Below are 18,081 nucleotides of genomic sequence, written 5' to 3' on the forward strand. Positions count from 1 at the left end.
GGGGCAAGGTAATGAGTGTGAGTCATCTCCAGTTATTGATAAGGTCACGTGAGTCATGTGTCCACCGGACAGGGGGACTTTCCCTTTTGGGTAGTCGAGGCGGAGAGAGAGAGGACAGCTTACGTCATTATTTCTCCTATGCTCTTGTCAGAAAGATCAAAGACTTTAATGCTTTCACTAATTATGCCACTGCTATCTAGAAGGCGGAGCCAGGTGTACAGAGCGGAACGTGAAAGTGGACCAGGAGCGTGACCACCAAAGCACAGCCTCACAGGGAGACCGTTTAGGCCTCTGGATGGTGGGGGTGGGCTTCACTGATGTCAGGCCTTCCGCAAGAGGTGGTGGAACACAGTCTTCTCTAACTCCCAGGGGGAAAGGGAGACTCCCTTTCCCAGTCTGCTAAGTAACGGGTACCTTCCCAGGCACTGGCGCTACCGCTAGACCAAGGAGCCCTCTAGTGGCCCTGTCCGGGCGTGACAGAGGGCTCACACTTGCCTTCTGGTCACTTCTCACCATGTCCCTTCAGCTCCTATCTCTGTACGGCTTGGTTTTTCCTAGGTTATAACTGTAGAACAGAGATTATTATAATATTGAAATAAAGAGTAATGCTACAAACTAATGATAAATAATATTCATATATAATCATATCTATATTCTATTTCTAGTATAACTATTCTTATTCTATGAATTTTCTTTATTATACTGCAACAGCTTGTGCCCTGGGTCTCTTGCCTTGCTTGGCACGTGGGTGGCTTGTCGCCCACACATCCTAGTGATTATGATGTATTGCTGTCATTTTCATTTTCATATTGACTATTTTTGTATTGCTTAAATGTACTTGACATACTTATAGGAGTGACATTTTGAAATAGAAGACTTTTAAAAACATGTTTATTAAAACAAGAAAGAAGGACTAGAAAGAATGATGCCAAAGGGAAAGAGCTGTATGGTTAATACTAAATTAGTACTCTTTTCAGGCTTAGGAAAATCCAATTACCCATCTTACTAAAGATACCATTTGCTTTCTTTTAGCCCATTCAGACATGTCAAGGGAATAACACATTGTTTTCATATATTTTCTCATAAAATGAACTCAAGTATATTAAATTATGAGATACATTATTTACACATAATAAACTAAAGGTCTAAAATAACTCTAAAATAATATTACTGTATTTATTTTACAATTTTAGATTTCACTGGAAAACTTCATCCGAAGCAGATTTTCTCTATATTGTAATGTATTTCCAGAAGAGCTGAACACGTATCCATCTCTATATATAACTATTTAAAAATTTTTTCTGAACTCCCCTAAAAAAACACTTAAGAAAGATGTTCTGCAAAAATCATCCGCGAAGTTCTCCAATTGAAGCGGCAATGGGGTCCACTCCTTCCAGGCCTTTAGTCCTAGACCGTGTATTGTATCTCCTTCGATTTTCAATTATCATCTATTTCTTAAGGTCGTTTTATGGTACCCTACGTGCCATTTAAAATACTCAATTAATCTTTCGTAAGCCTTCTAAATGTCATACGATATTGTAATATTTCTAGATACAGCTAACTCATCAATACTCGTTTGCATGACTAAGATAACCAAGCAAGCCTGTAGCCTGTTGAGGCCTTTAAGGAAGTGTAGAGTTTTGGGAGATATATTGCATACTCAGAGCATGTGAATGCAGCACAGACACAGAAGGAACCTGAGCTTTAGTAAATTAGAGAAGAAAGATAAAAACTGCAAAATGCTGTTGAAAATTGCTAAATGATGTAAAGTAAGATCATAAAAATAGATATGAATTGCATCAGTGAAATTCCTATCTATATTTCTAACTGGACATTTATCAGGACTGATTTAAATTAGAATAATCTCCTCTCAAACTACATATTGAATAGTCTTGTCTTGTTAATTTTCCAAAGTTAGCATTTTACTTAGCAAACAAGATTATGTTACTCCACTGCTAAAACCATCAATTAGCTTCTACTTCCTCTAATCTACCTATCAAGTATACTTATTTGTTATGCCAGGCATTCATTTTGTGAATTGTGAAGAATGCAGTGTTTCAAAATGTGTGTACATCAAAGATCCTGCATGACCTTGCCTGTGTTTACTTCTCCATTTTAAGACTCTTTTTCTTTCAACCATTCCAAACTTCAGATCTTACATCTCAACTCTATCAAGAAATTGCATGGGGACTGGAGTCAAAGGGCCAGTTCTCCTTCTTCCATCCTTAATGCACAAGTAGTTTTTCTTGATCTTCACTTTACTTATTTCAATAAGAAAATTTTACTAGTCTTGTAGGCAATGACCTGTACCAACATAATTATTTAAAGTAATTTGTAGCATATGTCCAAGCAAAGAGCTGCAATTTAAATAAGGCTATTTTCAAAGGGGAGTTTGCTTTTCCTTTCCCTACATTTCAGGTATTAGTAAATCTTTTATTTTTCATATACTGATATAATATGCTTCATGTGCACCTATATATTTGCATGTATACTGATAATCTATTAATCGCTGCACATTTTATATAGCTAAATATTTTTATTTTCAAAATTCATTTGAAGCATTCCAGAAAATTGTGGAGCTCTTTGAAGAAGATCAAGTATTTTCTTATTTTTGAAGACACTGCAGAAATAAATGAAACAGCATCTAGATAAGTGCAAAAGATTGATTACTATTAATATAAAAGCACAGCTTTCTGAATGATTTCTTGTATGAGAAAAGAACACTTAGGAAAGTAATTGACAAGTACTTATATGTTCATTTATTTAAAATATGTTTGAAGACCTAGTAAACTATTAACATATTAATATACTCTGATTATCTATTTCACTAATTAATACTCTTAGATATATATACATGATAATATATAATAATAAGTTACTCTTTAGTTTTTTTGTCCATTTTGAGAGTTTTCTATTCTCAACTATACTCCCCAGGCTAGAGGGGAGATGGTATTATTGGTAAATGGAAACTTTCAGAACCCTTTAAGTCACACTAAGCAAGTAAGTGTCTACTCCAATCTCTTCCCATTTCAAAGTTGCATAGGAGAAAAGAACACCCTTCTGTTAGGTCAAAAGGCTCATGTTAGGAGCTCTGTACTATAAAGCAAACAATTACTGAATCTCTGTAGGTTTAAATGCCAAAAATAAAAGGATGTACTAGACCTCTGAAATTCTGAAATGTTCCAAATATTTCATCACTAAAGAGGACAGAGCACTGGTGATATTACCATTCTAAATACCTATTTTTTTTTTTTTTTTTCCCTGAGTGGAGTCTCGCCTTGTAGCCCGGGCTAGAGGTACAGCGGGGGGGTTTTGGTCCAAGCAACCTTGGCCTCCTGGGTTCAAGCAATTCTCCTGCCTGAGCCTTCCAAATAGCTGGGACTACAGGAGCCCACCACCACACCAGCTAATTTTTGTATTTTTCGTAGACACAGGGTTTCATCATGTTGACCAAGCTGGTCTTGAACTGACCTCAAGTGATCCACCTGCCGCCGCTTCCTATAAATACCTAATTCTAAATAAAATCAGAAGTTTTGAAAATAAAGCAGGCAACTTACTTATTAGACACAAACATGGACCTTTACATAGTGAGAAAACAAACAACAGATATTCCAAATAATCCAAAAGGTTTAGAAGCACTGTACAATACATGAAATTTATGTTAGTAATGTGCTTTAGCTTAATTGATACATACTTTTAGCATTACATCTTAATGATCAGCTTTTAAGTATAACCTTGGAATAAAGGTGATTGATAAGTTAACTGATAAAAGTTTTAAACATTGCCTTTCTTAAATTATGGTTAACAATATTGCACCTAGCATGTCATTGTCACATAATCAATTTTGATGGACACTGGATTTATAATTCTATAATGAAATATAATATTTTTAAAAAGATGCTTCTATCAACCTACATTTGAATGACTTTCAAGTGCTTTACTCATCACACTAAATTAATGACATTAGTGTCATTTTCTCAGCAAGAAATCATCAAAGAAAGGCTTAAATGTAGGGGAAAACAGGCTTTTATTCAAGCACACAATTTCAATAATGCAAGGGGAGTGTACCCAATTCCCAGTAGGCAAATTGGTTTTTGTAGACATGTTCTATCATGGTCAAACTTTCTCCAGTGTGAATTTTCCAGCCAAAGATATCAAATATAGATATACACACATAGTGCCATTGTCTAATGAATTTCATAGGATTTGGTGACAGATGAAAAACACTTCTGTCACATGAAAGCAAGAGCTACATTCCTATCCATCATGAGTTTAAATATGTCATTGAATTTTTAGTTATATTATATTTTATATAGGTTCCTGAGACTTGCAGAATTCAGTGAGAGGCAACATTAAACCTATAAATTACCAATGAATTGCATTAATATTAAAATACCGTGTATGTGTATGTAAGCTATGCAGAATTTATGTTTGAAAAGATGCAAAATAACTAAAAGAATATGCTAAAAATAAGATTTTGTAAAGATAAAGTAAAAGGAGGGGAATTATCTATATCTGTATCCTAGGATCTCAATTTCTATCTAGATAAATGTATTTGTAGGCAGATGTAGACAGATACAGATATAGAATAGTGTTTTATTACTTGGAAATACGTATGTTACCCCTCTGTTTTTAAAATTACCAATTTTATAATTAATTGCACTAAATAAATCATGTCCCATTAGTGAGAGTTATCAAAGAAATGATGAAGATTAGTCCACAGTTTTGGTCTTACAATCCTATTTATTTTTTTGGTAAAACTACAAACATTCTAAATCGATTTTAGTACTCATTCTTTTCAGAATAAGTTTTTTTTTTTTTTTTTTTTTTTTTTTTTTTTTTTTTTGAGACGGAGTCTCGCTCTGGTCCCCAGGCTGGAGTGCAGTGGCCAGATCTCAGCTCACGGCAAGCTCGCCTCCCGGGGTTCACGCCATTCTCCTGCCTCAGCTCCCGAGTAGCTTGGGACTACAGGCCTGCCCACCTCGCCCGCTAGTTTTTTGTATTTTTTAGTAGAACGGGGTTTCACCGTTGTTAGCCAGGATGCTCCGATCTCCTGACCTCGTGATCCGGCCCGTCTCGGTCCTTCCCCAATGTGCTTTTTAGGATTACAGGCTTGAGCCACCGCGCCCGGCCCAGAATAAGTTTAATAATGGTTCTGACTTTATGTTTTTAGGTACATTTACCTGTAATCATTTAAGTTTCACCTCTTCTTCTTCTGGTTCTGCCCCACCTCAAGGCAAGCTAATACAAAAGCCTGGGTGCTCACTCCTTTGCCACTGGTGGGAAGGTTAACCACATAAGCACCTAAATTCATACAGCTCCATAGAAACCATAACCCAGTCATCCAATCATCTTTTCCCAGTCTCTCCCACAAGGTGCACTTTTGTACCAGCTTGGAAAACCTGCATTATTCTCTCCACAAAGTTTCAAAATGTTGGTCATTAAACTTCTTAACTCCTCTTGGGGTGTGTGTGTGTGTGTGTGTGTGTGTGTGTGTGTGTAGCATCAGTCTCAATATCTAAACCAAATTTTGGCTAGAAATCCATCCTGACTCTGAAAAGTTGCTCTAATAGTGAGAACCTTACATTCTCACATATTTTGTTAAATACAACAATTATTAACATTTATATTATCATAATTTGATTTAATACTAATTTTGATGCAATTTAAATCATATAACTAAAGCAGAGCTATAATTAAAAATAGAAAACATACCAAAGTATGGACTTAATGTATACATAAACTTAAAGCATTTCTTAAAAAGCTACAGTTGCAATAAAATAACACATTGCCATAACATAAAGCTAATTCCATTATATTGAAAAAAATGCCTGAAATGAGTATTCAATTTTAATTTTTATTTAGTTGGCAAAATGGTAAAATAAACACATTAGGAATATGCACTATAATTACTGATTTCCACAAGATGACATGGCAGAATTTATAATTTGCATAAGCAATCTGCATCACAATCTATGAGTCTAATGTGTTTCATTACATAATTATTAATATTGTAAACATGACTGCAGTAAAATTATAAAATTTATAATTATGATAATTTCAATATTAATTCTCTATGCAATGATTATTTTAAACAGATAAAAGATTTTAGCCTGAATTAAGAAATGCTAGCTTTTATTTTATTCATTTTAAATTAAGTTTTACAAGACAAAATCAACATAATCACTAATAGAAATGAGTTGAAATAGTATTATTGGGCCAACATTATTTATATTGACCCAATTTGTTCATATCTAACCTTTTTGCACCAATGAATGTTTGCTATAATATGTAATTTATTAATTCATTATGCCACCTTGGTGATTTCAGTATTTACATAACTATAAAAAAGGATTTATTTTAGTCATAAAATATTAATACCTGATATTAATACCCAAATGTTCCTCTCTGATCATTAGATTCATACCCAACTACCTATTTCAACATTACTTAGGTGTCAACTAAACTTTTTAAACTTAGTGTGTCCAAAATTTAACTTCTATTGCAAGTTTCTATTTCTCTGCAATTGCAACTCTTTCTGTAGTGTGTAAACCCAAGTAGTTGTAATCATTCTTGTTAAATTTTCACCTCTGTTGTGGCTTGAATATGTTTTCTTTAAAATTCAGATGTTGTGATTTTGATAGTGTTAAGACATAGGGCCTTTAAAAGGTGATTGGGCTGTGAGGATTCCTCCCCTGTGAATGGAACTCAGGCCCTTGTAAGAGGGATTTCACACATTATTTGACTAGCTTGCCCTTCTGCCTTTTGCCATGTGAGGACACAGCAAGAAGGTCCCTACCAGATTAAATGTAGGCACCTCGATCATGCACTTTCCATCTTCCATAACTGTGAGAAGTAAATTTATATTATTTATAAATTACCTGATCTCAGGTATTTTCTTGTAACAAGACAAATGGACTAAGACAACATTACATGTCCATTAGTCTGCCATCTACTACTTACACCTCTATTCCCAAAATATGTCCAAAATCTGACCAGTTCTCAAACCTTTGAATTTTGCCACATTATGAGCTAAGCCAACATCACTGCTGGAAATGATCCTTGAAGATTCATCTTGGTGGTCTCTTTTGTTCATTGCTACTATGCATATCTCAGCTCTTCAGCAAAGTTGGTTGCTTTATATGCCATGTCACTACTACTGTATTCGTTTCCTCTAGCTGCTTTAACAAATTACCAAAAACTTGGTGGCTTAAAAACAAAGGGAAGGTATTCTTTTACATTTCTGGAGTCTCACATTCCCTCCACAGGCCCTAGGGAAGAATGCTTCCACACTGCGCCTAAATTCTCAGGGTTTCTGGTGTCCCAGACTCTGCTTCCATCTTCACATAGCCTCCCCTCCTTTACTTGTGTCTTTTCTATGTGTCTCATATAACAACACTTGTCACTGGGTTCAGATCTGATGCAGCTAATCCATGGTGACCTCATCTCATGATCCTCAATTAATTATGTATTCAAAGGCTCTTTTTCCAAATAAGGTCATATTTACAGAATATAGGATGATTTGGATGTATCTTTTAAGGGCCATGATTGAATCCACTGTAACAATGGTTTATATATTTATTTCATCTGAAATGTTTCTTTCTCTGTTCTCCCTTTCTCTCTTCCTTCTTCATTTCCTTTCTTCCATGGACTAATGTGACATGAATGAGGCAATTGCATCACAAAATCTAAGGGAATAGACACACATACAGCTAATATTCAGAATAAGTAATATTATAAGATATGTTTTAAAAACAATGAACCAAATACCAATATTTTTAATAAAGACAAGATCAGAATTACTAATTTTTTTCAAGCGCTCTAAGATAGTTCTTTTTTATATATGTCAGTTTCAGGTTTCTCTAATTCTCTCTCTCATATGCAAAACAATGTCAAATTCCTCACTACAGTCTTAACTTTTGTTAAAGGTCAATAATTATCTTTGTCTATTTCACCACATAATACAACATATAGCATTGATGCAAAGAATGCACTAAAAGATTCACACAAATGAAGGAATTGGGACATGAGTTTCTTCTTAAGGAAATTATTCTCCATTCTTTGAGAAGTCAACTGAATAGGATGAAGAAACTGCTTTATATTATCAAGTTTTAAATTTTGTGTTTACTTATTTACTTTTGTTGTTACTTAAATAAACTTTAAAATAAAATACAATTTATATTTGAGTACAAAATGGTGCACAATTCTTACAAAATAAAATAAAAAAATAAAGCCTGCCTAAAATGGAGGGAGAGTTTTACAAGAAAAAAAGAAGTACAATTCAGAGAGAAATTAATCAGGAGAAGAGATTCTTCCAATGATATTTTCATAGAATACATCTCCATTTAGAAAAGATTTGCCAAAATTTTTGAGCACCAAGGATATATCAGGCCTTAAATAGCATTACATTTGAATCCACGAAGCATAGTATCTCTGAAATTATTGTTTTTTTCTGTATTTATGGGGTCAAAGGCAAAAACTTTGTTTATTTACTCTCTTACACCTCGGGAGGTGCACATTTCTTCCAGAAACCCCACAAGTAATGTTTGGTGAACTAGGAATGTTTAGAAAGGCAGTGTAGACTATCTAATAATTATTTAAATATACCTATTCTGTTTCTTTTCTCCTTTTACCTGCATACACACACACACATTTTTTTCCATATATTACAGGAGTGACTCTTTCAAAGCCATCTAAAACTTCAGACAGATTGATTGTGGATATAGAAGCAAAAGGGCAAAATTTCCCCATTCTCAGAGGCTTAATATCAATATATTTCCAGTATTTTTATTCTCATTAATCAATACATCACCCACTACTTATTGTACCAATGTACAGATGTACAGCATCCTGTGCTAATTGATAGGGTGCAACAGAGAACATGACAGATGGTGTCCTTGTTCTGCTTAAGCACACGCTATAGTGAGGAAAAAAGGAAAACAATTATTTAAAGCATTTAAATACATTATTTAAACAAATAAAAATCACCATTAGTTTTATGAAATAAATAAATTGGGTTCTTTGATGAAGACAATCAAAAGACTAATCCCTTAAGTGTCTCTAAGAAAACAGAAAGTCTCCATGTAAAAGTTATATTTATGCAGTGTATGTAGAAATTAGAAAGGTGAGAACAAGCCAGGAGTAAGAAGATATTAGGGGTGATAAACACACATGCACACTCATACACACACACACACACACAGACACACACATGCATGTATATTAAATAGTTGTAAAATCCAGGCGAGTTGTTTTAATTGGGACAACCTACGATCTATATTTTTTTTATGAAATCACATACCTATAAATAACGTAACTATGAGAAAAATCTGTGAAATTGTTACAAGTTTTAGAGATATTAAAATTGTGTTCAAAGGAAAACTCACTTGTAAGGAAGCAAAATATATATGTCTAATTTTACATTTTATGGAAATATAGATGAGACTAAAACCATGACAACAAAGAAATATATGGCATAAAATCATGTAAGGTCTTTAAAATCTTGTTTAAATAAACAAGTAAAAAATTAAACATCAATGTATTCCTGCCAAGAAAATGTTTACTCTTTGAAATATAAAACAATTTAGTACATTAGGTATCTAGCTTTTTTTTTTTTTTTTTTTTGTTAATGGAGTTTCACTCTTGTGGCCCAGACTGGAGTGCACTGGTGTGATCTTGGCTCACCGCAAACCTCTGCTTCCCAGATTCAAGCGTTTCTCCTGCCTCAGCATCCTGAGTAGCTGGGACTACAGGCATGTGCCACCATGCCTAGCTAATTTTGTAATTTCATTTGAGATGAGGTTTCTCCATGTTAGTCGGGCTGGTCTCAAACTCCCGACCTCAGGTGTTCCACCGGCCTCAGCCTCCCAAAGTGCTGGGATTACAGGTGTGAGCCACCGTACCTGGCATATCAGTTTTTAAATAGTGAAGGTACAACCATGCAAATATATCATAGATATCAAGTCAGTGACAATGTTATATAATTAGAGAATAGTTGGGACGCTTCTCAGGGTATTTTTCCAGCTTTACTGAGGTACAATCGACAAATGAAAATTGTATATATTTGAAATGTAAAATATAATGTTTTTATATACATTGTAAAATAATTACCACAATCAAGTTAATTAACACATCCATCATCTCACATAGTTGTCCTATGTTGTTGCTGTTGTGAACCCTTAAGACCTACTCTCTGGAGGCTGGTTAATGGTACAAACATACAGTTAGGTAGAATAAATAAGTTTCATTGTTAGCAGAATAGGGTGACCAGCAGTAAAAACAATGTATTGTATATTTCAAAATAGCTAGCAGACAGGGCTTGAAACGTTCCCAACACATAAAAATGCCAAATAGTCAAGGTGATGTAAATATTCTGACTTGATCATTACACATTTTATGCATGTAACAAAATATTATAAATATGTAAATAGTACATATCAATTAAAAAATGTTGTATTCAACAAACTGTATATAGATACTTTAAAACAATAATAAATTGAGGAAACATATAGCTTTAGAGAGTAAGAAACATATTAGTCAATTATAGTGTATGGCACTTATGTGAAGAACAATCTATTTTAAAAATCACATTTCAACAACAGGGAAATTTTGAATACTGACTACATAGGTTTATAGATTAAAGAGTGCTATATTATAATTCTTTAAAGAGTTTTTATCTTTTAGAGATACATACTGAACAGTTTGCTAATGAAATGTATGGGATTTTGTTAAAAATGAGCACAAAATAAATAAAATAAATAAAACAACGTTAGCCCTGGAAAACAAATTATCTTAACAAATTTGAAGTAAATATTATTATCTACAGTGACTATACTACATGTTAGAATTCCAGAACTTATTAACCATATAACTGAAAGTTTATATTCTGTAAACACAACTTATGCACAATTATTACAATATGAGAATATTCTGAAATTGACTATAGGTTTACCTCTACTAGTGAGTTTTATACTTTCATGTGTTTTCATGTTGTTACTTAGTATCATTTAGTTTCAATCTGAAGAACTCCATTTAGCATTTCTTGTAAGGCAGGACTAGTGGTGATGAACTCCCTAGACGTCACCAAAAAAAACAAAGGGCTTTTATTTGTCTAAAAATGTCTTTACCTCTCCTTTATTTCTGAGAACAGCTTTGTCAGATACAGTTTTCTTGGTTGACAGGCTTTTGTTTGTTTGTTTTGTTTTTTTTGTTAGCACTTTAGATAATCCTACCCCTTCCTGGCCTAATCTATCCTCCGGTTTCCTGATTATTCTGATTATTCTGCTTGATTGATTCTGCTGCTGAAGATCTGCACTGATTTTTTTTTTTTTTTTTTTTTTTCAGTTATGCCATTATTTTCTTCAACTCTAGGATTTCTGTTTGGTTCTTTTTCATGGTTCCTATTTCTTTTCATTAAACTTCTAATTTTGTTCATGCATGGTTTTCCTGAACATTGTTTAGTCATCTAGCTATGTACTTTTGGATCACATTAGACTTCTTAAAGATGAATATTTTGAATTATTTGTCAGGCAATCTGTAGAGCTCCATTTCTTTGGTGTTGATTACTACTTGGGCTTTATTAGTTTCCTTTAGTAGTTTCATGTTTGTCTGATTTATCATGATTCATTTAGCCTTACATTGATGTCTATGCCTTGGAAGGAGCAAACACCTCTTCCAGTGTTTACAAACTTGTTTCAGCATGAAAATGACTTCTCCCTTCAGGTTCCTGAGCTGATGTAATTGCCTCTGTAATCATAATAAACTGTGGTCAAAGCTGGTCGATGCAACTTTTGGTGGGTCTGCAGTTAGTTCTTTGCTTAGTAAACCTGTTACCAGGGACTAGGGCCGCTGTGGATCCTGTCTGGACCTTGGTAGGCTGGCTGCCTCCAGGACCTTGTTCAGCAGGGCTAATACTGGGACAAGGGCCTGCTTCAAGGTCTGCAGTTGGTCAACAGGTACGGGGGTCTGACACCGGGCCATGGATAGGTGTGGCTCTCACCAGGCCCTTTGGTAGGTCCATGGTTGGTCAAGACTGGCCCAAGACTGTGGCTAAAAGGTACTGGGACCAAGTTACAAGGGTTCTTTAGGGTGTACAGTCTGCAGGCCTATCTCCAAGGGCACAGAGGGGCATGCTTCCTGCTGGCTTCCTAGGGTACTTGCCTTAAATGGTGTTTCAGTGATTTTTAAACATATTCTATTGAATTGTTCTGTGGTATAGTTAATTATTTATAGGAATAATCAATGCCTTTGTAGTAGTTAAAATACCCAAACTCTGAAATAATAATCTTCTCATAATTTTTATAAGTACAAAACCAATGTAATTATTATCTCTGCCTACCAATAACTTAGTTTAATGGAGAAAATACGTAAAGAAACAACTATCATATAAAGTGATAAATTCTACTACGGATGCAAAGCAGTTTTTGGGAATATAGGGTTATGGTTAGCCTGGTTTAGATAAGACAGAAGTTTTCTGAAAGATGTCAGATATATACAGATTTATAAAGGGGATAATAAGTCAGGACACAATGTTATGTAAGCAGATTTCAGGTATCTGTATACATACACATACACATACATGTAAATATCAACAAGTTTTCAGGTATTAACGAATTAAACAAACTCTACAATAGCAAAAAAGGGACATAGAAGACATATTCCCAAAAGCGACCCCATCTAAAACATTGGTTTCTTTTACTGTTATAGTTTCTTTCATACTAATAATCATTATTTCACATTAAGTTGCTTACATATTTGTGTACTTTTGTCTAATTTTACAAGGTCAACTAGTTCCCTGAGGAGACACACACACACACAAACGATTATTTAAACATTTTTAAATCAGAGTAATTGCTATTATAAGGTGTAATACAGATGGAGAAAATATGAATTATAAGAGAAAAATAGGAGTATAAATTAAAATAATGATTAGAAGAGGCATTTATGAAGAAGTAATATTTTGGTGCAGACAAAATCAGATTCGCATTAGAGTTTGATGAAACTTTTCCAAGTATTTTTTATTCCAGGGAAATATTAAGATAAATGTGCTATTAGCATTTTGTCCTTTCAATATCAAACTACTTCAAAGAGCTTTGTTTGTCAGGCATAGTGATTTATTTAGCTAGCTCAAATAAAGGAGTAGAGGAATAGTGTAAAAACATGAAAGAAAACCTATTAGGATTGCAAGCCAATGTTTATCTATGCTTCAGATGAAGAGAACCTAGACAATTGTAGTTGTTGAGGTCAGTTTTTCCTTTCTCAGAATATGCATGCTTTCTTTGTTCCTGCTTTGTCTCTCGTAGTCCTTATGATTTCTTTCGTTTGTTTTCCTTTCTTCACAGACTGTTCTCCTGGAAGATTATTTTGTTTGCATGTAGCCCAACACAGACATTGCCCTAAATAAATACCAACATACATTCCAGTGGCCACCAAGAGATTATACCCATAACATCTACCAATAGACAACTGTAAGAAAAAAAAATACATTAGGTGGTTTGTTTATGTTTGTTCAACCTTGTTAAAATAAGTTGTTGCTCAAAAAATCATGTACATTTTATTTTTTTTTTTTTAGAACAACATTGGTGTGATGGTTAATTTTGGTGTCAACTGACTGGATTAAAGAATATTTAGCTGGTATTCTCGGTGTGTCTATGAGGATGTTTCCAGAGGAGATTGGTCTCTGCCCTTAATATGTGTGGACACCATCCTCTGCCCTTAACGTGTGTGGACACCATCCAATTGGCAGCGAGCCTGGAGAAAACAAAAAAGGAGAAAAAACAATTTCCTCTCTCACACACACTCTCACCTGCTCTTGCCCCTCTGCCTTCCACCATGGGATGACAAAGCAAGAAGATCCTTGCTGGATGTGGACCCCTTGACCTTGGACTTCCCAGTCTCAGGAACTGTAAGAAATAAATCTCTGTTCTTTATAAATTACCCAGTCTCAGATATTCTGCATTAGCTGTACAACTGGGATAAGAATATTGATTTGATTGTTACTTAGAAAATGTTTCCTATTTGAGTGGTCTAAAGTACACTTGCATTTTCCTAGAACTTTTTCTACTGTAAATGGCTGATGGTGCTTCATATATGGATTTTCACTATAACTAAAATACACAAATTGATTTGATCAGCAATTAAGATAGACCATGATACCTTCTCTAAGTAAGAAAACATTCAAATTTTGTCACTCGATAGTTCACAACTGTGATGGACAGACCTGAAAATGACTCAAAAATGATTCCTGACTTCAGGTGTTCATGTCTTTTTATAAACTCTTCATCTTGTGTGTGGACAGAAGCTGTGACTTTTGTCTAAATAATAGAATTTGGCAAATATTAGGAAAGATTGCTCCTGTGATGTCATACTTTATAAGATTCCATTTTGCTAGTGGAAATGGGCCTTATTATCCCCCCAGCTTTAAAGAATAAAGCTGCCATTTAGTGAAAGAGTCTATGGAGAGAACCACATGCCAATAAACTGCTGGAGATTTCTAGGAGCTGATAGCAGGCCCCGGACAACAGCCAGTAATAACTGGGCCCTCAGCCCTTCAACTGTAAGGAGAGTTCTGCAAACATCCTGAGGGCACTTACAGAAGGATTTACCTCCAGTTGAGTTTCCAGATAAGAACCCTGCCCTAGCCAGTCAACATGTTGAATATACCTTTTCAGAGGAGCAAGGTAAGTTGTGCCCAGACTTCTGACCCACAAAGACCGTGAGATAATAGCTAATCTTAAACACCATTGTATGTAACACTCCAGGGAAGTAACTTTTGACAAAATGTTGTAAATGTGTTTCTATACAATATTTAAAGCAACAAACTTGTATTTACATTTACTTGCTAATTGTATTTTGATTATATCATATTGATACTTTTTCTGAATAATTACATAAAATACAAACATACATTTACTATAAATAATTCATACGATCTCATAACTGTTGCTTACTTATGGTGACTTTCTGCTGAGAATAATTTTGTCATGTTAATACAATGTCCCAAAATGTTAGATTGCCAGTAAGTTATAAATAATTCTATACTTTCCTCAGACTCATCTTCCAAATAATTTACAAACTTCAATAATTGCTTGTGGAGGTGCATTTTGCCTTGCATGATCAGAGATGCAATACATTGATATCCATCTAATGCTCTTGCCATTCTTTACTCAAGTGGTCCTACTGCCCACCTGTCTTTGCTCTTACAATATACAGGTCCTAAAGTTAAGGTTTATCTAAATGCTAGAATACTCCCTCACTTACATAACTTTATTTAATCATCTGTATTTTTCTTCCATAAGTTATGACCCCATTTATTAATCTTAGTCCCTCAGATAAATCTGTCCCTATCTGAATCCAATGTGTAGCCTGTGTTTAAGTTCTCTTCCAGGAGATTCTTGGCCACCTGCAAATAGAGTGGTATGCCAGGGCTTCCAATTACACTTATGCAAATCCCTGCTAATTAAAAAATCTCCCCAGGTTTACAGCACTTGGCAGTTGGCTTTCCCCAATCATCCAAAACTTGTCTAGGACATATAATAACATCAAATGACAGCTTAACAAATACGTATTTATTACTAACCATAATATAAGATTTTTTTTTTATTATTATAAACTCAGACCAGGCCCGGGGGATCATGCCTGTAATCCCAGCACTTTGGGAGGCTGAGGCATGAGGATCACGAGGTCAGGCGTTCAAGACCAGCATGGTGAAACCCTGTCTCTACTAAAAATACAAACATTAGTCAGACATGGTGGTGGATGCCTGTAATCCCAGCTACTCCGGAGGCTGAAGCAGGAGAATTGCTTGAACCTAGGAGGGACTGCAGCGAGCCGAGATCGTGCCACCTCACTCCTGCCTGGACAACAGAGCGAGACTCCGTCTCAAAAAAACAAAACAGAACAAACAAACAAAAAACTCAATATAAAATAAAAAAATTAAAAACAAGTATAAAAAATTAAAGAAAATACAAAACTCCAGCGTTCATATACACCATTATATCTCTTTACTTAAGGCAAGCATTCTAAATTATATAATTTATTTATAATACAAATCTATATGTTTTCTATTTTCAAAATTATTTTGAATTATAAATTTTAATTTTAAATACAGAGGTGCTATGGATTGAAAGGTAACATCCAAAACCTCATGTTGAAATGCAATCCCCAATGTGGCAGTATTGAATGGCAGTGCTTGGAAGAGGTGAGTAGGTCATAAGGGCTCAATCATGGAATAATAGATTAATGAGTTAGTAGATTAAAGGGTTGTCATGGAGGTGGGAGTGGTGTCTTTGTAAAATGAGGAGTATAGACCTAACCTAGCATGTAGCCTATTTGCCATATGATGCCCTGCCCAGATTTGAGACTTTGCAGAGTCTCCAACAGCCAGAATGCCCTCACCAGATATGGCTCCCCAACCTTAGAGTTCTCTGCCTCTATAAATGCAAGAAATAAATTCTTTCCTATGTGCATCACAGGAAATTCTCTTATAAGAAAGAGAAAATTGACTAAGATAAGAGCTATATAGTGTATGTGTTTTGAAACATTACCTGGTACAAATACATCTTTAATTAATTTGTGTAAATTTTAATATGTTTCACAAATATACTATATATGAATACACACACACACTGAAATATGATTATCATAGCTGGTTTTATAATCTCCAAAATGATAAAATTCAGTTTACCTTGAACTTGTCAATATATCATATAATTCTCAAAATATCTGTGAGGTAGGCAACAGAGATAAGTTTACCTTCATGATACAGTAAAAGTAGGGGCTCCAAAACCTAACACAGTATTTTCACAGAATTTCAGTATCCTTAAAAATGCTGGAATCAGAAATCAGCTAGAATATTCCAAAGTAATGTTAAATGCGTCTGCCAAATTTTCTGGAAGCTGAAACTCGGTAAAATTAAAAATATGCTTAAAATAACCAGAAATTCAGAAACTTTATTTGCTTGGTTTGTTAGCAGCATGGGGAGTTAACCTCTTGTCAATGAAATTTTGCAATCATAATCCCAGAAAACCTCATTTCTCTGAAAGGCAATTTTCAGATTACCCTGATATTTATTGACTGATTTAAATACAAACAATGTTTCTATCATCATTCAATCCTTCAGCTAGTACTTCTTGGCTACCTATCTGGCACAATACACAATGTTAGGCTAGGTACTCTATCTTTTTATTTGAAATACATAGAGAAATTATCTTTATATTTTCTTGCTGATTATGTTACAGATTTGAATCCCCAAATCTTGGAAAACTAAAGGAAGTGGACTGAACTCGGTCTGTTGAAACATATCATCTCTTCAATATAGTTATTTGTTTATTTTCCCAAACAATATATTTAATGCCATTTAATATAGCCCTGTGTGATCTGTACAGAGTGGCTCCTTTCTGAGTGACTGATTTTGACTTATTTAATAATATCAATATATTGAAAGAATGTCTGATAATGTTGATTATTAGACATTATAGTACATTAGACATTTTAAAAATATATTATTAGACATTATATATTATACATATAATATATTATTAGACATTATGTTGTAATGTCTAATAATCAGACATCATAACATGTCTAATAATCAGAATTTTACACAATATATTGAAAGCCTTTTAATAATGCTGATTATTAAACATTATAGTATAACAAATATTTTTCATCTATGTTGTGAATAACTGATATATTCATGGTTTTAATACACCACTTGCCTATATTAAAGTATGTCATTAATAGCTAATGACAAAAGCAGCTTTCAAAAAAGAAGTCTCCTCTTCTCAAATTATATGTATGTATAGACACACACGAACACAGTAACTGTCAATGAATTAATTACTAAAACAAACTCCAACCCAGTATGTGGAGAACTTAGTATTTTTAAAATTATTCTATCATAGTGAATAAAACACAATATCAAAACAATCATTTATGATTGGAAAATAATAATCTAGGTATACTTTCATATTATTCTGGTAATATTCCTAAAAGGTAAAACACTTTTAGATCACAAGTTACGGAAATGATTCACACTCAATTATTTTTAATGAATATTCATGTATTAGTACATGAAAGACT

General features: G+C 34.1%; 1 long non-coding RNA gene across 1 annotated transcript in view; it reads left to right on the top strand.

Annotated features, from left to right (window-relative positions):
- LOC108541825 (uncharacterized) overlaps positions 1–2,199 on the top strand; it is a 141,064-nt gene extending 138,865 nt beyond the window's left edge. The window contains exon 4 of the long non-coding RNA XR_001889076.1: positions 2,023–2,199. This is a non-coding gene — a long non-coding RNA (uncharacterized LOC108541825). The remainder of the gene's footprint in view (positions 1–2,022) is intronic.
- Positions 2,200–18,081: the final 15,882 nt, after the last annotated feature.

This window comes from Rhinopithecus bieti, unplaced genomic scaffold (assembly GCF_001698545.2).
Source record: "Rhinopithecus bieti isolate Rb0 unplaced genomic scaffold, ASM169854v2 scaffold_18921, whole genome shotgun sequence".
Classification (NCBI taxonomy): domain Eukaryota; kingdom Metazoa; phylum Chordata; class Mammalia; order Primates; family Cercopithecidae; genus Rhinopithecus; species Rhinopithecus bieti.